Source organism: Hippoglossus stenolepis, chromosome 8 (genome assembly GCF_022539355.2).
Source record: "Hippoglossus stenolepis isolate QCI-W04-F060 chromosome 8, HSTE1.2, whole genome shotgun sequence".
In the NCBI taxonomy this organism is placed as follows: Eukaryota; Metazoa; Chordata; class Actinopteri; order Pleuronectiformes; family Pleuronectidae; genus Hippoglossus; species Hippoglossus stenolepis.
The window spans coordinates 13,113,483-13,138,088 of record NC_061490.1 but is presented as its reverse complement, the minus strand read 5'-3'; the positions used below and the strand labels follow the sequence as shown (position 1 = coordinate 13,138,088).

General features: G+C 39.5%; 3 pseudogenes; all 3 read left to right on the top strand.

Moving 5' to 3' along the window:
• The first annotated feature begins 470 nt into the window (after positions 1 to 470).
• LOC124851136 lies at positions 471 to 7,150 on the top strand (annotated as a pseudogene).
• A 448-nt stretch (positions 7,151 to 7,598) lies between these two features.
• Positions 7,599 to 16,668, top strand: LOC124852267 (annotated as a pseudogene).
• Positions 16,669 to 20,661: 3,993 nt separating this feature from the next.
• LOC124852266 lies at positions 20,662 to 21,795 on the top strand (annotated as a pseudogene).
• The last annotated feature ends 2,811 nt before the right edge of the window (positions 21,796 to 24,606 follow it).

The window sequence follows — 24,606 nt, the reverse complement described above, 5'->3', positions numbered from 1 at the left end:
TGTGTGTGTGTGTGTGTGTGTGTGTGTGTGTGTGTGTGTGTGTGTGTGTGTGTGTGTGTGTGTGTGTGTGTGTGTGTGTGTGTGTGCGCGCTCTAGGCTGCTTGTGAAGATTAAGAAGGATCCAGGTTATCAAGCTTTTTGACCCAGAAAACATCCCTGCAAGGTTTTAATTAGCTTTTTCATGTTGTTCTCGCATCAAAAACAATCTAAGTAATTACAATATGAAGTGATTTATTATCTGTGGTCTGGGGATTTTTTATTTTAAAGTTCTGTTGATCTGATGTTGATTTACTCAGGAAAACCCTGTGTGCAGTTTATATGTGGTGCAAGCTTACAGAGAAAAACGTTGTGTTTTCTTTCTTGCGTGTGGAAGTTGGTGTCGTATAAGATTTGTCTCATTGTCTACACAGAGTCATAAAAAGGCGAAGCAGCGGTCATGATTGTTGTTACCCCATGATAGAGTTCAAGTCATGCCCCGCAGACAGCATCCTCCCCAGGCCTTTAGAGGAACCGACATAAGTGAAGTCATTTTTTTTTGTGGAATGAATGTCCTGATTTTGAATTCCAGTTTTCAAATGAGGTACATTTTAATCTCATGTATTAATTATGGATTGTTATTGAACTCTAGGTTAACATTTAAATGCTTTGTTTTGATTCAGGTTCAAAGACAATGATGGAGCTAATGACTGATAATTCTCTCAACGCTACGAACACATCAGACATCACTGGAAGAAACAGCTCCTTGTACGAAGACTACGAAGATTATGACAACGAGGACGAGCACGCATTGAGCTGAGACAGTCCTCAACATCATCTCTCTCATTATTTTCTGCCTGGTCTTTGTTCTCGTGTGTTCGGGAATGGGAGTGGTTATCTGGGTGACTGTCTGCGATGAAGAAACCGCTAACACCGCTTTTTGGTTCTCAATCTCGCTGTGGCCGACTTCCTCTTTACGGCGTTCCTGCCCTGGGTGTGACGTGATTATTCTGGATAACCACTCGGCCTTGGAAACTTCATGCAAACCCAGCGAATTTGTACTATCCTTGAACATGTTTGCCAGTCTACATCCTGGTAGTGATCAGTCTGGACAGATTTGTGTCTGCAGTGGGTCTGTCTGGGCCCAGAACCACTGAAGTGTACGCAAGGCGCCTTGGCAAGAGTCTGCGTTTGGATACTGGCTCTGATTCTCAGCGCTCCATCCTCATCTCAGGGACACTACGCCTGGACAACAAACGCTTCATCTTCTGCTACAAATAACTTTGCCCTTTCCGACGACTATGAAACACCATCAGTGAATCAGCTGCATAGCCTCAAATCAGACCATGACCATCACCCGCTCTCCTGGGATTCGTCCCTTCACTGTCATCGTCTCCTGCTATTCTGTGATCATCCATCGTCTCAGGAGGAACTGCACCCTGGCCAGCCAATCAAGTCGCCCCTTCAAGATCACTTCGCTGCCATCATCACCACTTTCTTCCTTTGCTGGGCACCACTTACTGCATTACTGTAATCGAGATGTTTTATCACATGGCTAATCCGCTGCATAAAAACATTACCACGCCATCACTATCGGTCTCCCTATAGCAACCAGCCTGGCCTTTTCAACAGCTGCCTGAACCCACTGCTGTATGTGTTCATTGGCAAGATCTTAAGGAAAAGTCCGCAAGTCCATCCTGAACCTGTTGGAGACTGGGCTTCCAGAGAAGAGACACCTTTCCGCTAACACAAAGTCAACAGACAGAGACAAGCAAGCTAGTATTACCGAAGAAGCAGAATAATGTATAAATTCTGCTGAGAAAGCATGTTTACTTTACAGAAAATAGGATCTTATCACTAAAACATCTTGAATTTCAAAATCACCCAGAAGGCATTGCAAAATATGTATTCCATACATTTATGGTTGAAAAACAGAAAAACGCAGAAAAGGGAATTTAGTTTCTTAGTCTTTCACATGCACTGCAAATTTGGGCGCATCCTGTGATCTAATTCAGAAAGATAGAGAATTATATTTGTTGTTTATGGGTCATCATTTAGAAATATATTAATAACACAGTAAAATAATATTTGATGAAGAACATCATGTGTTTTTTCTGTACAATATAGTTATGGGTAAAGCTGGAATATAAATCTACAGTGTAAAATAGTGCTGGGACAAACAGGTTTATAGAAAGTACTTCAACTTCCTCTGTTACCCAACCCCACCCACTGATGCCATTGTGTGTGTGTGTGTGTGTGTGTGTGTGTGTGTGTGTGTGTGTGTGTGTGTGTGTGTGTGTGTGTGTGTGTGTGTGTGTGTGTGTGTGTGTGTGTGTGTGTGAGTGTGAAAGAGAGAGATATTTTTGACTGTTACATGTCCAGCTGTATGATTTAATAAACATGTTAATCAGCTTAAGGACTGATTCCCTGAGACTAACACAGAAATAATGTACGCACATTAGATTATCATGACAAAGTAGCAGCTTACTGTAAACTTGTATAGAACAGCTTCATTTTGATCTTTAAATCATTGCCAGTTGTTTTGGGGGATTTCTGGGATGTCTTTTTTTTGGGTCTGTTGATGATGATGATGGCTGTTATTGTGATTCTTTTTTGTTACCACCATTATTTCCATTAGCAAAATATCATCAGGACTTGACCACCTTTTATCTCATCATCACCTTATAATATCACATTACACTGTGACAAATATGTTTTAATGCTGCAAATCACTTATTATAAGTTGCTTTTATCATGATATACAATCATTGAATGTCTTTTTACATAGGAAAAAGACTTTAGTAGAATGGTTTTCGCATAAGGGAAAATTTTGTTTAGTTTTAAAATTCATTTCAAATTTTTGGACTCTTTGATTGCTTTGATATTCTCCACTGATGCAAAGGACCGGCTCCTGTGAGCCTAATAAAGACAAATGTTTCTGACTACGACTTTGTCATTTTCTGAGGGTCTGTAACCTCATCCTGAGAACATGTTTGCTGTTTAAAATCTCTTTGATCTCTTTGTCTAGTGTCAAACATTTCAATGTGCAAGATTCAGGAAAATCCCTCTGGTGTTAAAAGTCTTTGAAAAACTCTCTTCATAACATTTACTGTGCAGCAGAGGGAGCCATTGGTAGCACAACATCCAGTAATTTTCTCAGACAGGATAATTAACTGGAGGAGAAAATAAAGAATATCTTCAGTATGTTTTTGCACCAAAGTCTGTAACAATCAGGAGGTTGTTCATTTTCTTATTCCTGTAATGTATTCCCGTGGGTAAATTCAAGTCCTGAAATGATTTTGAAGGTGAAGGGAAATAACGTGCCATTTAGAGACTTTTTTACAGTATATTGCCGTGATTGAGAACTATTATAAAGTTGTGCCAGTAGTATTCAGGAAAACATCTGCGCTCACATAACGAACTGTGGAACAATCTCCCTGAGGAGATCCATCGGGCTAACTCCTCTTTTAAATCTATTCTATCTATTCTATCTATTCTATTATAAATAAGAATAAAAAGAATAAGAATAAGAATAAGAATAAGAACAAGAACAAGAACAAGAATACATATTGTGTTCAAGTTTGTTGAGAAGGATATGTATTTTTTATTTTAATCTTCATATTTTGTAATTGTTTTTTTTAATTATTGTTATTATTGCCATTATTGTTATTAGTATCCTTCTTCTTCTTCTTCTTTTTTTTGTCGTTGTTATTATTGATTTATTCATATTGTGTTAAAGTTTGTTAATAAGGTGAAGTACTTTTTATTTTAATCTTCATATGTTTTATTATTTGGTATTATTATTATTATTGATTAATTCATGTTGTTAAAGATTGTAAAGAAGGGGGGGGGGTATTTTAATCTTTTATTATTATTATTATTATTATTATTTTACATTTGTGGAAAAAAACGTGATGAACGTATGCAGAATGCGCCATGACGTCATTGCGCTAACCAGTTTGATATGTTCCTGTGGGACAGTCGTGGCCTGCAGCGGTGAACAGACGGGGCGCCCCACAGAGTGAAATGTTTCAGATGGACAAGCCAAAGTTTATTTATGTGAAATAAGTGTCATAATCAGAGGGGAGAATGCTTTCCAGAAAAATCTAAGACAGAACAGGAGAAAATGCACACATATAACCTCCGTTATACACATAAACACACACATGCAGTCAAACTGAATGATATGTACAGTGCCATTCATTATACAGTACTTTGTTAGCTGCACATGACAGCTATAACGGATGCACTGTGCCACTTTATCGGAAACTCTACTTTCAGAATAGGTATTACATTAGTTTATAGCTAAATTTGTGCAACAATAAACACGATAGAGATGTTGTAACATGTGGTTGATAAAAGGAACGTTGTGTTTCTCATCTGTCTCACAATTCCAGTTTTGATTTGATGTCTTCATCCGTATGTTGCATCAAAGACAGCATGCAATAAAACGAGGAGTTTATTAGCCATGATCAGAGACTCTTTATCATTAAATACGCCAAGGTCACATGACCTACAAAACATAGTAATAAGGGACGTATGGAAGAGGTTTAACTGAAAATAGCATCTCCAGTGTTAAATAGTGCTTTTCGGCTCATCACAGATTATACAATGTTCATTTCCTAACTTTCCCTCTTCGCACTAACCCACTGACGCCCATTACTTGTGTACATGATAAAATATATTGACAGTGTGTGTGTGTGTGTGTGTGTGTGTGTGTGTGTGTGTGTGTGTGTGTGTCTGTGTGTGTGTGTGTGTGCGCGTGTGCGTGTGTGTGTGTGGGAGCTGACTTTTGACTGCTACATGTCAACTGCATGCTTTGATAAACATGTTATTCAGCATTAGACTGGTTCATGAGGCTTGACAAAGAACTATGTTACCATCAGATTGTTGTGGTTATTTTGAACTTGCATTTTAACGTTTCGTTTGATCTTTTGATCATTGTTAGTTGTTTTTAGAAGGGATACTTTAATGTCTGTGCCCCCCACCCTGAGTACATGCATGTTGTGCTAACCTCTCAACTTTTTAAATACATCGAGTCAGTTTACCTTCATGATGGACAAAAATACATATACTTACATTTCTGAAGCAAGAATCAATCAGTTCTCAAAGTTGTTGCAGATTAATTGAATGAAACAACTGTATTAGCACACTTTTTCTATGTCATAATCTGAACCTCTGTATCAAAGATCAATTTTTATGGAAACAGTGTAAATTATAAGTTTATTTTTGCCTTCTTTTTTAACCCTAGCAGGAGAACTCTTTTAGTCCATAAACGATGATGATGACTGTTATTGTGATTCTTGTTGTATACCATTATTTCTATTATTAAAATATTATTTAGACTTAACCCCTTCTCACTTTTAATGTTCATTCTATTATCACTTTAAAACGCTGTAATAATTATGTTTGTATTAGGAAAGGCATGCAAATCAGTGGCTACATGCGGGTCAGGAAGTGGACAAATCATCAGGCATTTGTATAAATATTCAGAATCTATGGAAGCGTATTGCATTCACTTGAAAAAGAAAATGCCTGTTTTTCTGAGATAATTATCTCGGAAATTCCAACCATAACAATATAATAACGTTTTATAAATACTGCACGCATGATTATGTACAGTACCTATTATGAATTTTATGGGGATAAGATAGATAAAGGAAATATAGTTTTCATTTTTGTCCATAATTCAAATATTTCGTTTGTTAGTCTTTTGTAGTTCACTGTTATTTATACAGAAGGAGAGTCTGACAGTTTAAAGCGACGCTATACGAGTTAGTTTTTTTTTAAAGTGAATGCAATACGCTTCTGTACAGGCACAGCATAATGTATTCATATCTGATAAACAGTGCAAAACAGGATGCATGACAACCAACACGTGTGCAGTTCCTCTCATCAGAATGTGTCAAATATATTCTGACTTCAGTTGTCATGAATGGATCTGCAGATGGTCTGAATGTCCAGCTTCAGCACGGAGTCGGCTGCTGTTCGAACTGTTTGGCAGCCTTGAGTTACTGACAGATGCCTACATGCCTACATCAGATGCCTACATGTCTACATCTTGTGGTGGCAGTTTCTGTTTAATAATGATAATTTCATTGTATAATAATACATAACATTGTCCTCGAAAGTTCAATTTAACACCTGCAGGTAAATTCTACCCCACACAGCCACCTAGTGTAACGTGCATTGAATGAGCACAGAGCAGGAGAATCACTTCACTTATACAATCAGAAGCCCCTCCCTGCGAGGAGCCAAAAGGTATTCTTCAGCCTCTTGATGTCTGACCAGGTTGGGCAGAGTTCCTGTCTCAGATCACCCCAGACCCTGGTGTGGCTTCTGGGTGTGAGACAATCTGTCTCTGAGATCCTCTATCTTCATTTACAACATCAAAAGACCCAGTCCTGGGTATACAATGCAGAGTTCCCCACCCATCTCTATCAGACACACCCAAAACTCCTGCAGTGAAGCATTTGCTAAGACACACATGTGGGGGCCATAAACACTTCCTTCTGCAACTTCCGTAGTTAAGTCACAGAAAACACATTTGTTATCTACTTCTTCTAAATACATATCTGTTCTTCTATTAAACATTACACAAATGCAAAATCTGCCATTACAATCTCAGGTGATCTGGAGGAGTACAGGAAGCCCAGGTACGTGCTCCGGAGTGCTATTAGCAGTGCCAAGAGACTTTACAGGGACAAGGTGGAGTCTCACTACAAGGGCTCCAACACAAGGAACATGTGGGCTGGACTCAAAACCATCTCTGACTACAAAGGAAAGACCAGCAGTGCTGATGTAGTGTCTGCATCTTCTCCCAGAGGATCTGAATACCTTTTATGTACGCTTTGAGAGCAACTCTCGGCTGTGGAGATTCAAGAGGCCCAGGAGGACCGCTGCCCCCTGTAATATCCAGGCAGACGTGTGAGATCTCTTAACCGGATCAATACACGCAAGGCACCTGGACCTGATGGCATTCCTGGCCGAGCTCTCAAGGTGTGTGCAGATCAGCTGGCAGATGTGTTCATGAGACATTTTCAACCTGTCACTGCTCCAGTCTGTAGTCCCTGCACGTTTCAAGGAGACCATCATCATCCCTGTTCCCAAGAAAACTAAAATCCTCTGCCTGAACGACTACCGCCTGTGCAGCACTCCACCTCCACCATCATGAAGTGTTTTGAGCGGCTAGTCAAACCCTTCATCACCTCTCCCTCCCCTCCCTGACTCTCTGACCTCTTCAGTTTGCCGACAGGCCAAATAGGTCAGACTGCATGCCATCTCCCTCACTCCTCCTTCACACTGCCCTCCTGCACCCGGACCAGAGGACACAGAGAATGCTGTTCATTGACTACAGTTTAGCATTCACCACGTGCCCCCTGTGAAGCTCGGGTCACCAAGCTCAGAGACCTTGGGCTCAACATCGCCCTCCGTGAGTGGATCCTGAACTTCCTGACGGGCAGACCACAGGCGGTGTGGATAGGCAGCACCACATCCTCCACCCTGACTCCAAAACACAGCCCTCAGGCTGCGTGCTCAGTCCTCTCCTGTACTCCCTGTTCACGCATGACTGCGTGTGGCCACCCACAGCTCCAACACTATCATTAAGTTTGCTGATGACAATGCTCGTCACAGGCCTGATCACCGGCAACGATGAGAAGGCCTACACAGGAGGAGGTCAGAGCCCTGACATTCTGGTGCCAGGACAAATAAAACCTCCATCTCAACGCCGCAAATGAAGGAGCTTGATCGACTACAGGAAGAGACAAGGAGTAGAACACGCCCTCTCCATCAACGGGACTACGGTGAGCGAGTCAGCAGCTTCAGGTTCCTTGGGGTCCATGATCAGTGATGACCTGACCTGACCCATCACACAGACTCCATCAGGAAGATCGGCCTGACAGCTGCTCTTCTTCTTCCAAAGAGGTCAAGCGGAGGCTCAACATGATGCCAGGATCTCTGCAATTTCTACAGGTGCACTACAGAGAGTATCCTGACTGGCTGCATAACTGCCTGGCATGGCAGCTGCACCCGCCTCAACCTAAGCTTTACAGAGGGTGGTGAAGTCTGGCCCAGCACATCACCAGGACGGAGCTGCCATCCATGGAGGACTCCTCACACCCAGCAGTGTAGGAAGAAGGCCACCGGATCATCAAAGACCCCTATCACCCCAGCCATAAACTGTTTTGCCTGCTGCCATCCGGCCGACGACCGCAGCATCCGGGCCTGCACCACCAGGCTCAGAGACAGTTTCATCCCCAGGCCATAAGACTTTAAACCTCCAATCTGGCCAACTCCACTAAACCAGCACTCAGCATATTTGCACTATTGCACATAATTGCACGATTGTTTTTCTTTAGGTGTATATATATTTAGATATATATTTATTTTCTATTTTAAATTTTTTGATATTCTATTTTATATATTTATTCTATATTTTTGTTGTAATATTCTATTACATAAGAGAGTACTGTGACCCAAGCATTTCATTAGTGATTGCTTAATGTAATTGTTGTGTATTTGACAATAAACTTTGAATCTGAATCTTGAATCTTGAATCTGAATCTTGAATCTGAATCTTGAATCTGAATCTGATGCTGATGTGAATTTCTAGTGGTGCAGTGGCAGGTGAAGTGAGGGGATAGTAAATGATGTAAAGACTACATAGATGCTGCTCACTGTCAACACAAAACAACAAGGAGTATCATGTATTTTAAAGTTGCAGATGTAAGATTATCATAATACATCATGCAGCCTGTGGTGTCATTGAAGACACTCATTTGGTCAACATGACACCCCCATGACACCCAAGTGTGAGCTTGGTGCATGAGATTTGATGGTGGGAGGAGTTTCTGTGTGTGCGGCCACTTGTGGTTCCTCCTCAGTGGCAGTGACATATTACAACACACAGGCAGTTTATATTGACCTGTCAGAGTTTGATCAGGGAATCTTCACATGCAGATTCATCCTCACAGACCGCGGGCCAGAGAAAGGTATCGTTACTTCCACAGATTGTTGCTTGTTTTCAAGTTGTGAAAAGGAACTATCACGACAAAATTATTAGACCAAGACCAAAATCTTACATTGAATTTGAATAATAAAGCATTAATTATTTCCGTAAATTTGCCGCCTTTCTGGCTTGACAACTACTTCCAAAAAAGATTTGTTTGTATATACATTGTATATACAGAGTTTTTTTTTTTTTCAAGTGAATGCAATACGCTTCCATACAGGCACAGCATAATGTATTCATATCTGATAAACAGTGCAAAACAGGATGCATGACAACCAACTCTTTTACAAGTCCATAAACGATGATGATGACTGTTGTTGTGATTCTTGTTGTATACCATTATTTCTATTATTAAAATATTATTTAGACTTAACCCCTTTCTCACTTGTAATGTTCATCTCATTATCACTTTAAAACGCTGTAATAATTATGTTTGTATTAGGAAAGGCTGCAAATCAGTGGCTGTTACGTGGTCAGGAAGTGGACAAATCATCAGGCATTTGTATAAATATTCGGAATCTATGGAAGCGTATTGCATTCACTTGAATAAAAAAAAATGCTCTGTTTTTCTGAGATAATTATCTTGGAAATACCGACCATAACAATATAATAACGTTTTATAAATACTGCACGACATGATTATGTACAGTACCTATTATGAATTTTATGGGGATAAGACAGATAAAGGAAATATAGTTTTCATTTTTGTCCATAATTCAAATATTTCGTTCGTTAGTCTTTTGTAGTTCACTGTTATTTATACAGAAGGAGAGTCTGACAGTTTAAAGCGACGCTATACGTCATGGCGCTAATACAAGAAACGTTGCCAAACAAAAGACTGTCTAAGAGTGCAACAGTTACATGTAGCACGCTGAACAAGGGCTCTATGCGAAACCTCCATGCAAAATGTAACTTCATCAAAATACTAGATAACAATTATCTCAGAAAAACAGAGTTTTGTTTTTTTTCAAGTGATGCAATACGCTTCCGCACAGGCACAGCATAATGTATTTATATCTGATAAACAGTGCAAAACAGGATGCATGACAACCAACCCATGTGCAGTTCCTCTCATCAGAATGTGTCAAATATATTCTGACTTCAGATGTCATGATTGGATCTACAGATGGTCTGCATGTCCAGCTTCAGCACGGAGTCGGCTGCTGCTCCAACTGTTTGGCAGCCTTGAGTTACTGACAGATGCTGATGTTAAAGGGGACATAGCGTGCAAATTCCACTTTGTTAGTGCTGTTGTTATGGTTCCTCTAAGTCAGAAACGTCATGCTTGAGTGACTCGATTGAGCTTCCTGGGTTTTGTGTCGTAACAACACACTGGAAGTCTCCCTACATGGCCTTGGCCCACCCCCCACCTCCCCCTGTCCCCCCACACTCGTTACGCCGGGTTTACACCGGAGGCTGCGAGGCTGCGAGGCTGCGAGGCTGCGCAGCGCCATTCCCAAGCACGCAGCCGCCTGGCTGTTCACACGGGACGAGCATTTCTCCACGCTGGTCAGCCCGCGATTCATTCACATGTGGCATTTGTCTGGATCGTTGGGACTGGGAGGCTGCAGCAGTTGCTCGGGCGCGACCGCTCGCTCTTCCATGCGTGAGCTGGAATTTGTGTCAACGCCACACAGCCAGCAGTGTGGAAGACTTCCGCAGTGTTCAGCACTACTGTAACACTGACACAAACACACAGAGCCCCCCCACTCGTTACGCCGGGTTTACACCGGACGCGGAAGCGCCGCTGCGAGGCAGCGCAGCGCCGTTCTCAAGCGCGCAGCCGCCTGGCTGTTCACACGGGACGTGCATTTCTCCGCGCTGGTCAGCCCCATAGACTGTATATATAAGGTCAGCCCGCGATTCTGGTTTCTCCGCTTGTTGTTGTACCCGTTGAATGTCGGGGTTCGGGGGTAAATGATGGTCTTCATAGCCCCCCCCACCCCTCTCTTTCTCTCTCTGTACAGGCACTCAAAACAGGTCACTCTGTGGAGGGCTGTTTTATACAGGGTAAAAAGGGTGCTGTTTTAAATGATCCTTGTGGTATTTTGACCAAAGTATGTTACAGACATTTCATTAAGACCCCAAGGAACCATATGAACTTGTGGTAAAATGGGCATACAATGTCCCCTTTAATTTCTAGTGGTGCAGGGCAGGGTGAAGTGAGGGGATAGTAAATGATGTAAGACTACATAGATGCTGTTTCACACTGTCAACACAAAACAACAAGGAGTATCATGTATTTTAAAGTTGCAGAACTGTGAGATTATCATAATATACATCATGCAGCTCATGTATCATTGAAGACACTCATTTAGTCGACATGACAATTTCAATTACACAGCGCAAACAGTGCAAGTGTGAGCTTGCATAAGATTTGATGGTGGGAGGAGTTTTTAGGTAATGGGCTACTTGTGGTTCCTCCTCAGTGGCAGTGACATATTACAACACACAGGGCAGTTTATATTGACCTGTCAGAGTTTGATCAGGAATCTTCTGCTGCAGATTCATCCTCAACAGACTGCGGGGCTTAGAAAGGTATGTTACATTTGCCAGATTACAAGAGCTTAAGTTGTAAAAAGGAACTATCACGACAAAAATTATTAGACCAAGACAGAAATCTTACTGGATTTGAATAATAGAGCTTTCATGCTCGTAAATTTGTCACTTGGCTTGACCATTCACTTCCAAAAAAGATTTGTTTGTATATATGCTACTTATGTACATAAGCTTGCTGTATGTGTTTGGATGTAAATGTGTTTACACAGTGACACTATGGGGAATTGATATCTTTATGGAGACAAAAAAAAATCATTCAATATTGTGGTGACAACATGTTTCTAGTAGGGTAAAAGGTAGAGTGTGTGTGTATGTGTGTGTGTGTGTGTGTGTGTGTGTGTGTGTGTGTGTGTGTGTGTGTGTGTGTGTGTGTGTGTGTGTGTGTGTGTGTGTGTGTGTGTGTGTGCGCGTCCTCAGGCTGTCAGGAAGACACAGAAGGATCCAGGTTATCAAGCTTGACCTAGAAAACATCCCTGCAAGGTTTTTAATTAGCTTTTTCTCATATTGTTCTCGGCATCAAAACAATCTAAGTAATTAAGTACATGCATGGGATTTATTTTTGTGTTTATTGTCTGTGGTTCAGATTTTTTATTTTAAAGTTCTGTTGATTCGATGTTGATTTCACTCAGGAAAACCTGGTGTGCAGTTTATATGTGGTGCAAAAGCTTACAGAGAAAACATTTTGTTTTTTATTTTCTTGCGTGTGGAAGCTGGTGTCAGACAAGATTTGCCCTATTGTCTATTGTGGGTCAGTAAAAGGTTGTGAAGCAGCGGGTCATGATTGTTGTTAATTCCATGATTACAGAGTTCAAGTCATGCTCCCGCAGAGCAGCATCTCCTGTGCCTTTTAGAGAACTGACATAAGTGAAGTCATTTTTGTTTTGGTGGAATGAATGTCCTGATTTTTAATTCAGTTTTCAAATGAGGCATTTTAATCTCATGTATTAATTATGGATTGTTATTGAATCCCAGGTTAACATTTAAATGTTTTGTTTTTTTATTCAGGTTCAAAGACAATGATGGAGCTAATGACTGATAAATTCTCTCAACGCCACGAACACATCAGACATCACTGGAAGAAACAGCCCTTGTACGAAGACTACGAAGATTATGACTACAAGGACGAGCATCAGCCAGCTGAGATAGTCCTCAAATTCATCTCTCATTATTGTCTGCCTGGTCTTTGTTCTCGTGGGTTCGGGAATGGAGGGTTATCTGGGTGACCGGGTTCAAGATGAAGAAAACCGCTAACACCTCGCTTTGGTTCCTCAACTCGCTGTGGCCGACTTCTTCTTCACGGGGTGTTCCTGCTCCCTGGGTGTGATGAACTTGGCTCTGATTACCACTTTCGCCTTTTTGGCAACTTCTATGTGCAGACTAATGCCCTTGTACTTTGTCCTTTTTTGAACATGTTTGCCAGCATCTACATCCTGGTGGTGATCAGTGTGGACAGATGTGTGTCTGTGGTGTGGCTCGCCTGGGCCCAGAACCACCGAAGTGTACGCAAGGCGTCCTGTGTGAGTCTGCGTTTGATACTGGCTCTGATTCTCAGCGCTCCATACTTCATCTTCAGGGACACTCACAAACTCAACAATGAAGACATCATCTACTGCCACAGCAACTTGCCTTTCTGACGACTATGAAACACCATCAGTGAAAACAGCTGCGACAGTTTCGACATCAGACCATGACCATCACCCGCTTCCTCCTGGATTCGCTGCCCTTCACTGTCATCGCCTCCTGTTATTCTGTGATCATCCATCGCCTCAGGAGGAACCGCACCTGGCCAGCCAATCAAGTCGCCCCTTCAAGATCATCGCCATCACCACTTTCTTTCCTTTGCTGGGCGCCGTTTTACTGCATTACTGTAATCCAGATGGTTTATCGAACGATCGACTTCCGAGTGAAACATTGGGCCACGCTATCAGAATCGTTTCCTATAGCAACCAGCCTGGCTCTTTCAACAGCTGCCTGAACCCACTGCTGTATGTGTTCATTGGCAAAGATCTAAGGAAAAGTCCAAGTAAGTCCATCCTGAACCTGTTGGAGACTGCCTTCCAGAGGAAAGAGACACACTTTACACTAACACAAAGTCATTAGGACAGAGACAAGCAAGCTAGTCATACCCGAAGAAGCAGAATAATGTATAAATTCTGCTGGAGAAAAAGCACATGTTTATCTTTACAGAAAATAGGATCTTATCAACAAACATCTTTGAATTTCAAAATCACCCAGAAGGCATGTAATATGTATCTAGAAATTTATGGTTGAAAAACAGAAAAACTGCGAGAAAAGGGGAACTTAGTTTCTTCGTCTTTCACATGCACGCGAATTGTGATGCATCCCAGACGAATTCAGAAAAATAGAGAATTATATTTGTTGTTTATGGGTCATCATTTAGAAGATAGTTAATGGTAAATAATATTTTGATGAAGAACATCATGTGTTTTTTTCTGTACAATATAGTTATGGTTAAGCTGGAATATAAATCTACAGTGTAAAATAGTGCTTTGAACAAACAGGCTTAGAGTTAATTTCCCATCTCCTCATACCCAACCCCACCCACTGCTGCCATTGTGTGTGTGTTTGTGGGTGAGGGAGAGAGAGAGAGAGAGAGAGAGAGAGAGAGAGAGAGAGAGAGAGAGAGAGAGAGAGAGAGAGAGAGAGAGAGAGAGAGAGAGAGAGAGAGAGATTTTGACCGCTAAATGTCCATTGCATGATTTAATAAACATGTTGTTCAGCTTAAGGACTGATTCCTGAGACTAACAAAGAAATAATGTACGTTACCATTAGAATATCATGAATAAAGTAGCAGCTGCATTGTAAACTTGTATAGAACAGCTTCATTTGATCTTTTAAATCATTGCCGTTTTTTTGTGGGATTCCGGGTTTGTCTTTTTTTTTGGGTCTGTGATGATGATGATGGCTGTTATTGTGATTCTTTTTTGTTACCAATTATTTCCATTAGCAAAATATCATCAGACTCTGACCACCTTTTATCTCATCATCACCTTATATCACATTACACTGTGACAAATATGTTTTAAGGCTGCAAATCACTTTTTATAAGTTGCTTTATCATGAGGTACAATCATTGGAATGTCTTTTTACAGATTTTAGTAGAATGGTTTGTGCATCAGGGCAAAATCTTTGTTTAGTTTTAAAATTAATTTCAAATTTTGGACTCTTTGATTGCTTTGATATTCTCCACTGATGCAAAGGACCGGCTCCTGTGAGCCTAATAAAGACAAATGTTTCTGACTACGACTTTGTCATTTTCTGAGGGTCTGTAACCTCATCCTGAGAACATGTATGCTGTGTAAAATTTCTTTGATCTTGTCTAGTGTCAAACACTTCAATGTGCAAGATTCAGAAAATCCTCTGTGTTAAAAGTCTTTTGAAAACTCTCTTCATAACATTTACTGTGCAGCAGAGGGAGCCATTGTGCACAACATCCAGTAATTCTTCTCAGACAGGATAATTAACTGGAGGAGAAAAAATAAAGAATATCTTCAGTATGTTTTTGCACCAAAGTCTGTAACAACTGTGGAGGTTGTTCATTTTCTTATTCCTGTAATGTATTCCCGTAAGTAAATCTATCCTGAAATGATTTTGAAGGTGAAGGGAAATAACGTGCCATTTAGAGACTTTTTACAATATATTGCTGTGATTGACAACTATTATAAAGTTGTGCCAGTAGTATTACCAAGAAAACATCTGCGCTCACATAACGAACTGTGGAACAATCTCCCTGAGGAGATCCATCGGGCTAACTCCTCTTTTAAATCTATTCTATCTATTCTATTCTAATCTAGTCTATCTATTCTATTATAAATAAGAATAAAAAGAATAAGAATAAGAAAAGAATAAATATTGTGTTCAAGTTTGTTGAGAAGGATATGTATTTTTTATTTTAATCTTCATATTTTGTAATTGTTTTTTTTTATTATTGTTATTATTGCCATTATTGTTATTAGTATCCTTCTTCTTCTTCTTTTTTTGTCGTTATTATTGATTAATTCATATTGTGTTAAAGTTTGTTAATAAGGTGAAGTACTTTTTATTTTAATCTTCATATGTTTTATTATTTGGTATTATTATTATTATTGATAAATTCATGTTGTTAAAGATTGTAAAGAAGGGGGGGTATTTTAATCTTTTATTATTATTATTATTATTATTATTATTATTATTATTATTATTTTACATTTTACATTTGTGGAAAAACGTGATGAACGTATGCAGAATGCGCCATTACGTCATTGCGCTAACCAGTTTGATATGTTCCTGTGGGACGGCCGAGGCCTGCAGCGGTGAACAGACGCGGCCCTATGAGTGAAATGTTTCGAGGACAATAAAGTTTATTTATGTGAAATAAGTGTCAGAATCAGAGGGGAGAATAAGGCAGAAAACCCAGTACAGAACAGGAGAAAAAAATGCACACATATAACCGTTATACACATAAACACACACATGCAGTCAAACTGAATGACATGTACAGTGCCATTCATTATACAGTACTTTGTTAGCTGCACCATGGCAGCTATAAGGGATGACTTTAGCACTTTATCGGAAACACTAATTTCAGAATAGGTATTACATTAGTTTATAGCTAAATTTGTGCAACACAAACACGACAGAGATGTTTAAATATGGGTTGATAAAAGGGAACCCGCTTCTTCCTGACTATTGCCCTTCACTGTCATCGCCTCCTGCTATGCCGTCATCATCCATCGCCTCAGGAGGAACCGCACCCTGGCCGGCCAATTGAGTCGCCTTCAAGATCATCGCTGCCGCCATCAACACTTTTTCTGTGTTGGGCGCCGTATCACATCATGGCTCTAATCCAGATGGTTAATCACACGGCGATCCACCTGAGTGAAACATTGGACCACGCTAATGTCTATCGGTGTCCCTATAGCAACCAGCCTGGCCTTTCTCAACAGCTGCCTGAACCCACTGCTGTATGTGTTCATGGGCCAAGATTTCATGAAAGTCCGGCAAGTCCATCCTGAACGTGTTGAGACTATTTCCAGAGGAAGTGTCTGCCCATACATACACAAACTCTGAAGGCTACCAGTCGGAGTAAAGAGAAGTCTGTGTCTGATGCTGAGGTATAAGGTTGAACATGATATGGATAAACAAATACTCTAACTGTGTATAACATATATAACTGTATAACAAAATGATGTTTTTATTATTTTAATGCATAAGACCTCAAGACAACCTGTATATATGATCTGATATTGGAATATTCCTTATTATTTGATCGGTATTTGTTTTATGATTTGCTAGCAGTCAGGTCTAAAGCAGATAGCTCTTCTCCTATGAAGCTGACATTGGTGATACTGAACAACAGGTTGTGTGATGCTTTAGTGGGCTGGGTGTATTTTGGAAATGATGGAAAAGTGAAATGTTTCAAGGGACAATAAAGTTTATTTTTATGTAAAATAAGTGTCATAATCAGAGGGAAGTGAATGCTTTCCAAGTAGAAAATCTAAGACAGAATAGGAGAAAATGCACACATATAACCGTTATACACATAAACACACACATGCAGTCAAACTGAATGACATGCACAGTGCCATTCATTATACAGTACTTTGTTAGCTGCAACATGACAGCTATAAGGATGCAATGAAGCATTTATCGCAAACACCAATTTCAGAATAGGTATTGATTAGTTTCGAGCTAAATTTGTGCAACACAAACACGACAGAGATGTTGTAACATGTGGCTGACAAAGGGAACGTTGTGTTTTCATCTTCTCATAAACCCAGTTGTTGATTTTGATGTCTTCATCCGTATGTTTCATCAAAGACAGCATGCAATAAAACGAGGAGTTTATAAGCCATGATCAGAGACTCTTTTTATCATTAAATACGCTTCTGTCACATGACCTACAAACATAGTAATAAGGGACGTATGGAAGAGGTTTAACTGAAAATAGCATCTACAGTGTTAAATAGTGTTGGCTCATCGCTGAGGATTATACAATGTTCATTTCTAACTTTTCCTCGCACCCAACCCACTGACGCCCATTACTTGTGTACATGATAAAATATATTGACAGTGTGTGTGCGCGTGTGTGTGTGTGTGTGTGGTGTGTGCGCGCGCGTGTGTGTGTGCGCGCGTGTGTGTGTGTGTGTGTGTGCAAGGCACGCGTGTGTGTGTGTGTGTGTGTGTCTGTGTGTGTCTGTGTGTGTGTGTGTGTGTGTGTGTGTGTGTGTGAGCTGACTTTGACTGCTACATGTCAACTGCATGCTTGATGTAACATGTTATTCAGCATTAGGACTGGTTCATGAGGGCTTGACAAAGAACTATGTTACCATCAGATTGTTGTGGTTATTTTGAACTTGCATTTTAACGCTTCGCTTGATCTTTTGATCATTGTTAGTTGTTTTAGAAGGGATACTTTAATGTCTGTGCCCCCCCACCTGAGTACATGCATGTTGTGCTAACCTTCAACTTTATAAATGCATCGTGTCAGTTTACCTTCATGATGGACAAAAAATACATATACTCACATTTCTGAAGCAAGAATCAATCAGTTCTCAAAGTTGTTGCAGATTGTTCGAATGGAAACAACTGTAATAGCACACTTTTCTATGTCATAATCTGAACCTCTGTATCAAAAGATCAATTTTTATGTAAACAGCGAAATGATAATTGTTTATTTTTTGCCTTTTTAACCCTACAGTGGAGAACTCACAAGTCCATAAACGATGATGATGACTGTTGTTGTGATTCTTGTTGTATACCATTATTTCTATTATTAAAATATTATTTAGACTTAACCCCCTTTCTCACTTTTAATGTTCATCTCATTATCACTTTAAAATGCTGTAATAATGAGTGTTTGTATTAGGGAAAGGCTAAATCAGTGGCTGTTACGTGGTCAGGAAGTGACAAATCATCAGGCATTTTGCAACATTCGGAATCTATGGAAGCGAGATGTATTCACTTGAATGAAAAAATGCTCTGTTTTTCTGAGATAATTATCTCGGAAATTCCGACCATAACAATATAATAACGCTTTATAAATACTGCACGACATGATTATGTACAGTACCTATGATGAATTTTATGGGGATAAGATAGATAAAGGAAATATAGTTTTCATTTTTGTCCATAATTCAAATATTCTGCTCGTTAGTCTTTTTTGTAGTCTACTGTTATTTATGCTAGAAGGAGAGTCTGACAGTTTTAAGCGACGCTATACGTCATGGCGCTAATACAAGAAACGTTGCCAAACAAAAGACTGTCTAAGAGTGCAACAGTTACATGTAGCCCGCTGAACAAGGGCTCTATGCGAAACCTCCATGCAAAATGTAACTTCATCAAAATACTAGATTACAATTATCTCAGAAAAACAGAGCCTTTTTTTTTTTTTTTTTTTTTTAAATGATAATTTATTCCGGAATTTCCGAAATAATTATCTCAGAAAATAAAGCTTTGTGAATAAATTTTTTCTGAGAAAAAGATATGTTTAAACTTATCTCAGAATCAGATGCTGGATGTGAGTTTCTCGAACAGAGTTTTTTTTTTTCAAGTGATGCAATACGCCTGTGATAGGGACAGCATAATGTATTCATATCTGATAAACAGTGCAAAACAGGATGCATGACAACAAACACTCTGTGCAGTTCCTTCATCAGAATGTGTCTGAATATATTCCGGCCTCAGATGTCATGATTAGATCTACAGATGGTCTGTATGTCCAGTTTAGCACGGAGTCGGCTGCTGTTCCAACTGTTTGGCAGCCTTGAGTTACTGACAGATGCTGATGTGAATTTCTAGTGGTGCAGGGGCAGGGTGAAGTGGGAGGGGATAGCAAATGATGTAAGACTACAAAGATGTTGTTTCACACTGTCAACACAAAACAACAAGGAGTATCATGTATTTTAAAGTTGCAGAACTGTGTAAGATTATCATAATATACATCATGCAGCTCATGTATCATTGAAGACTCATTTAGTCAACATGACAATTTCAATTACACAGCGCAAGTGTGAGCGTCTGCATTAGATTTGACAGGGAGGAGTTTTGTGTGCGGGCCACTTGTGGTCTTCCTCAGTGGCAGTGACATATTACAACACAGGGCAGTTTATATTGACCTGTCAGAGTTTGATCAGGGAAACTTCTGCCGCAGATTCATCCTCAACAGACCGCGGGCTTAGAGAAAGGTATGTTACATTTGCCAGATTACATGAGCTAAGTTGTGAAAAAGGAAACGACTACGATAAATTATTAGACCAAGACCAAAATCTTAAGCTGGATTTGAATAATAAAGCATTAATTATTTCCGAATTTGTCACTTTTCTTGGCTTCACAACTTCTTCCAAAAAGATTTGTTTGTATGTACATTTATGTACACATAAAGCTTGCTGTATGTGTTTGGATGTAAATGTGTTTACACAGTGACACTAGGGGAAATTGATATCTTTATGGAGACAAAATGATTCAATATTGTGGTGAGAACATGTTTCTAGTAGGGTAAAAGGCAGAGTGTGTGTGTGTGTGTGTGTGTGTGTGTGTGTGTGTGTGTGTGTGTGTGTGTGTGTGTGTGTGTGTGTGTGTGCATGTGCGTGTGCATGTGTGTGTGCAGAGCTAGGCTGTCAGGAAGATCAACACAGAAGGATCCAGGTTAATGCTTGACCCAGAAAACATCCTGCAAGGTTTTTAATTTGTTTTTCTCATGTTGTTCTCTTGCATCAAAACAATCTAAGTAATTAAGTACATGAAGTGGATTTATTTTTTTGTGTTCTATTATCTGTGGTTCAGATTTTTTATTTTAAAGTTCTTGTTGATCTGATGTCGATTTCACCAGGAAACCTAAAAGTGCAGTTTATATGTGAAAGAAAGCCACTGGAGAAAAACGTTTTGTTTCTTTCTTGTTGTAGTTGGTGTCAGATAAGATTTGTCCTATTGTCTATTGTGGGTCATAAAAGGTTGTGAAGCAGCGGGTCATGATTGTTACCCCATGATTACAGAAACTAAGTCATGCCCCTGCAGACAGCATCCTCCCCCAGGCCTTTTTAGAGGAACTGACATAAGTGAAGTAATTTGTTTTTGTGGAATGAATGTCCTGATTTTGAATTCCAGTTTTCAAAATGAGGTACATTTTAATCTCATGTATTAATTATGGATTGTTATTCAACTCTAGGTTAACATTTAAACATTTTGTTTTTTATTCAGGTCTAAAGAATAATGATGGAGCTAATGACTGCTACTCCTCTCAAATGTCACGAACACATCAGACATCACTGGAAGAAACAACTCCTCAGACGAGCACGCTGGATCTGAGACAGTCCCTCAAAATCATCTCTGCGTTATTTTCTGCTCGGTCTTTGTTCGGGGTTCGGGAACGGAGTGGTTATCTGGTGACTGTCTAAGATGAAGAAAACCGTTAACACTGTTTGGTTCCTCAATCTCAAGGTGTGGCCGACTTCTTTACGGTGTTCCTGCCCCTGGGTGACGTACTAATTTGGATTACTACTGGCCTTTTTGGCAACTTCATGTGCAGACTCAATGCCCTTGTACTACCCTTTGAACATGTTTGCCAGCGTCTACATCCTGGTGGTGATCAGTGTGGACAGATTTTGTGTCTGTGGTGTGGTCTGCCTGGGGCCCAGAACCACCGAAGTGTACGCAAGGCATCCTGCGTGAGTCTGGGTGTTTGGATACTGGCTCTGATTCTCAGCACTCCATCCTTCATCTTCAGGGACACTACGCCTGACAATGGAACGATCATCTACTGCTACAACAACTTTGCCCTTTCTGGACGACTACAGAAACACCATCAGTGAATCAGCTATTAGCCTAAATCAGACCATGACCATCACCCGCTCTCCTGGGATTCGCTGCCCCCTTCACTGTCATCGCCTCCTGTTATTCTGTGATCATCCATCGTCTCAGGAGGAACCGCACCCTGGCTACAGGGGCCACAATCAAGTCGCCCCTTCAAGATCATCGCTGCCATCATCATCACTTTCTTCCTTTGCTGGGCGCCGCTTTACTGCATGACTGTAATCGAGATGTTTTATCACACATGGCGAACCACAAGAGTGAAGCATTGGGCCACGTCATCAGAATCGTTTCCTATAGCAACCAGCCTGGCTCTTTCAACAGCTGCCTGAACCCACTGCTGTATGTGTTCATTGGCAAAGATCTTAAGGAAAAGTCCGCAAGTCCATCCTGAACCTGTTGAGACTGCCTTCCAGGAGGAAGAGACACTCTTCCACTAACAATAAAGTCAACAGACAGAGACAAGCAAGCTAGTAATATCAAGAAGCAGAATAATGTATAAATTCCATGGAGAAAGCACATGTTTATCTTTTACAGAAAATTGACTTTATTTACCAAACATCTTGAATTTGAAAAAATCACCTAGAAGGCATTGCAAAATATGTATTCCATAAATTTATGGTTGAAAACAGAAAACTGGTGAGGAAAAGGGAACTTAGTTTCTTCTGCCTTTCACATGCACGCGAATTTGTGATGCATCCTGTGACAAATCTAGAAAAATAGAGAAATTATATTGTTGTTTATGGGGTCATCATTTAGAATATATTAATAACACAGTAAAATAATATTTGATGAAGAACATCATGTGTTTTTTTCTGTACAATATAGTTAAGGGATATTGGAATATAATCATATGCAAATAGTGCTGTGAACAAACAGGTTTGAGAGAAAGCCACTTCCATCTTCCCCTCATACCCAACCCCACCCACTGATGCCATTGTGTGTGTGTGTGTGTGTGTGTGTGTGTGTGTGTGTGTGTGTGTGTGTGTGTGTGTGTGTGTGTGTGTGTGTGTGTGTGTGTGTGTGTGAGTGTGAAAGAGAGAGATATTTTGACCGCTTAAATGTCCATTGCATGATTTAATAAACATGTTGTTCAGCTTAAGGACTGATTCCTGAGAGACTAACACAGAAATAATGTACGTTACCATTAGATTATCATGAATAAAGCAGCTGCATTGTAAACTTGTATAGAAACAGCCTATCTGATCTTAAATCATTGCCAGTTGTCAGGGCTGGGATGTCTTTTTTTGGTCTATGGATGATGATGATGGCTGTTATTGTGGATTCTTTGTTACCATCATTATTTCCATGAGCAAAATATCATCAGGACTTGACCACCTTTATCTCATCATTACCTTATAATATTACATTACACTGTGACAAATATGTTTTACCATAAGGCTGCAAATCACTTATTATAAGTTGCTTTTATCAAGGATATACATCATTGAATGTCTTTTTACATAGGAAAAAGACTTTAGTAGAATGGTTTCTCGCATAAGGGAAAATTTTCTTGTTTTGTTTTAAAAAATTCATTTCCAAATTTTTGGACTCTCTTTGGATTGCTTCTTGATATTCTCCACTGATGCAGAAAGGACTGGCTCTGTGAGACTAATAAAGACAAATGTTTTGACTACAACTTTGTCATTTTCTGAGGGTCTGTAACCTCATCCTGAGAACATGTTTGCTGTAAAATCTCTTTGATCTCTTTTTGTCTAGTGTCAAACATTTAATGTGCATTCAGGAAATCCTCTAAAAAGTTAAAAGTCTTTTGATAAACTCTCTTCATAACATTTACTGTGCAGCAGAGGGAGCCATTGTGCACAACATCCAGTAATTTTCTCAGACAGGATAATTAACTGGAGGAGAAAATAAAGAATATCTTCAGTATGTTTTTGCACCAAAGTCTGTAACAATCAGGAGGTTGTTCATTTTCTTATTCCTGTAATGTATTCCCGTGGGTAAATTCAAGTCCTGAAATGATTTTGAAGGTGAAGGGAAATAACGTGCCATTTAGAGACTTTTTTTACAGTATATTGCTGTGATTGAGAACTAGTATAAAGCAGCTAAGTCGTATTCAGGAAAACATCTGCACTCACGAATTTAACTGTGGAACAATTCCTTCTGAGGAGAACCATCGGCTAACTCTCTTAAATCTATTCTATCTATTCTATTCTAATCTATTCTATCTATTCTATCTATTCTATTATAAATAAGAATAAAAAGAATAAGAATAAGAATAAGAACAAGAACAAGAACAAGAATAAATATTGTGTTCAAGTTTGTTGAGAAGGATATGTATTTTTTATTTTAATCTTCATATTTTGTAATTGTTTTTTTTAATTATTTTAATTATTGCCATTATTGTTATTAGTATCCTTTTTCTTCTTCTTCTTCTTTTTTTTGTCGTTGTTATTATTGATTTATTCATATTGTGTTCAAGTTTGTTAATAAGGTGAAGTACTTTTTATTTTAATCTTCATATGTTTTATTATTTGGTATTATCATTATTATTGATAAATTCATGTTGTTAAAGATTGTAAAGAAGGGGGGGGTATTTTAATCTTTTATTATTATTATTATTACACACATATAACCGTTATACACATGAACACACACATGCAGTCAAACTGAATGACATGTACAGTGCCATTCATTATACAGTACTTTTGTTAGCTGCAACATGACAGCTATAACGGATGCACTGTGCCACTTTATCGGAAACTCTAATTTCAGAATAGGTATTACATTAATATAGCTAAACTTGTGCAAACACAAACACGACAGAGATGTTGCAACATGTGGTTGATAAAAGGAACGTTGTGCTTCTATCTGTCTCATAAACCCCAGTTTTTGATTTTGATGTTCATCTGTATGTTGCATCAAAGACAGCATGCAATAAAAAAACGAGGAGTTTATAAGCCATGATCAGAGACTCCTTTTTATCATTAAATACGCTGTCACATGACCTACAAACATAGTAATAAGGGACGTATGGAAGAGGTTTAACTGAAAATAGCATCTACAGTTAAATAGTGTTGGCTCATCGCTGAGGATTATACAATGTCTATTTCCTTAATCTTTCTCACACCCAACCCACTGACGCCATTACTTGTGTACATGATAAAATATATTGACAGTGTGTGTGTGTGTGTGTGTGTGTGTGTGTGTGTGTGTGTGTGTGTGTGTGTGTGAGCTGACTTTTTGACTGCTACATGTCAACTGCATGCTTGATAAACATGTTATTCAGC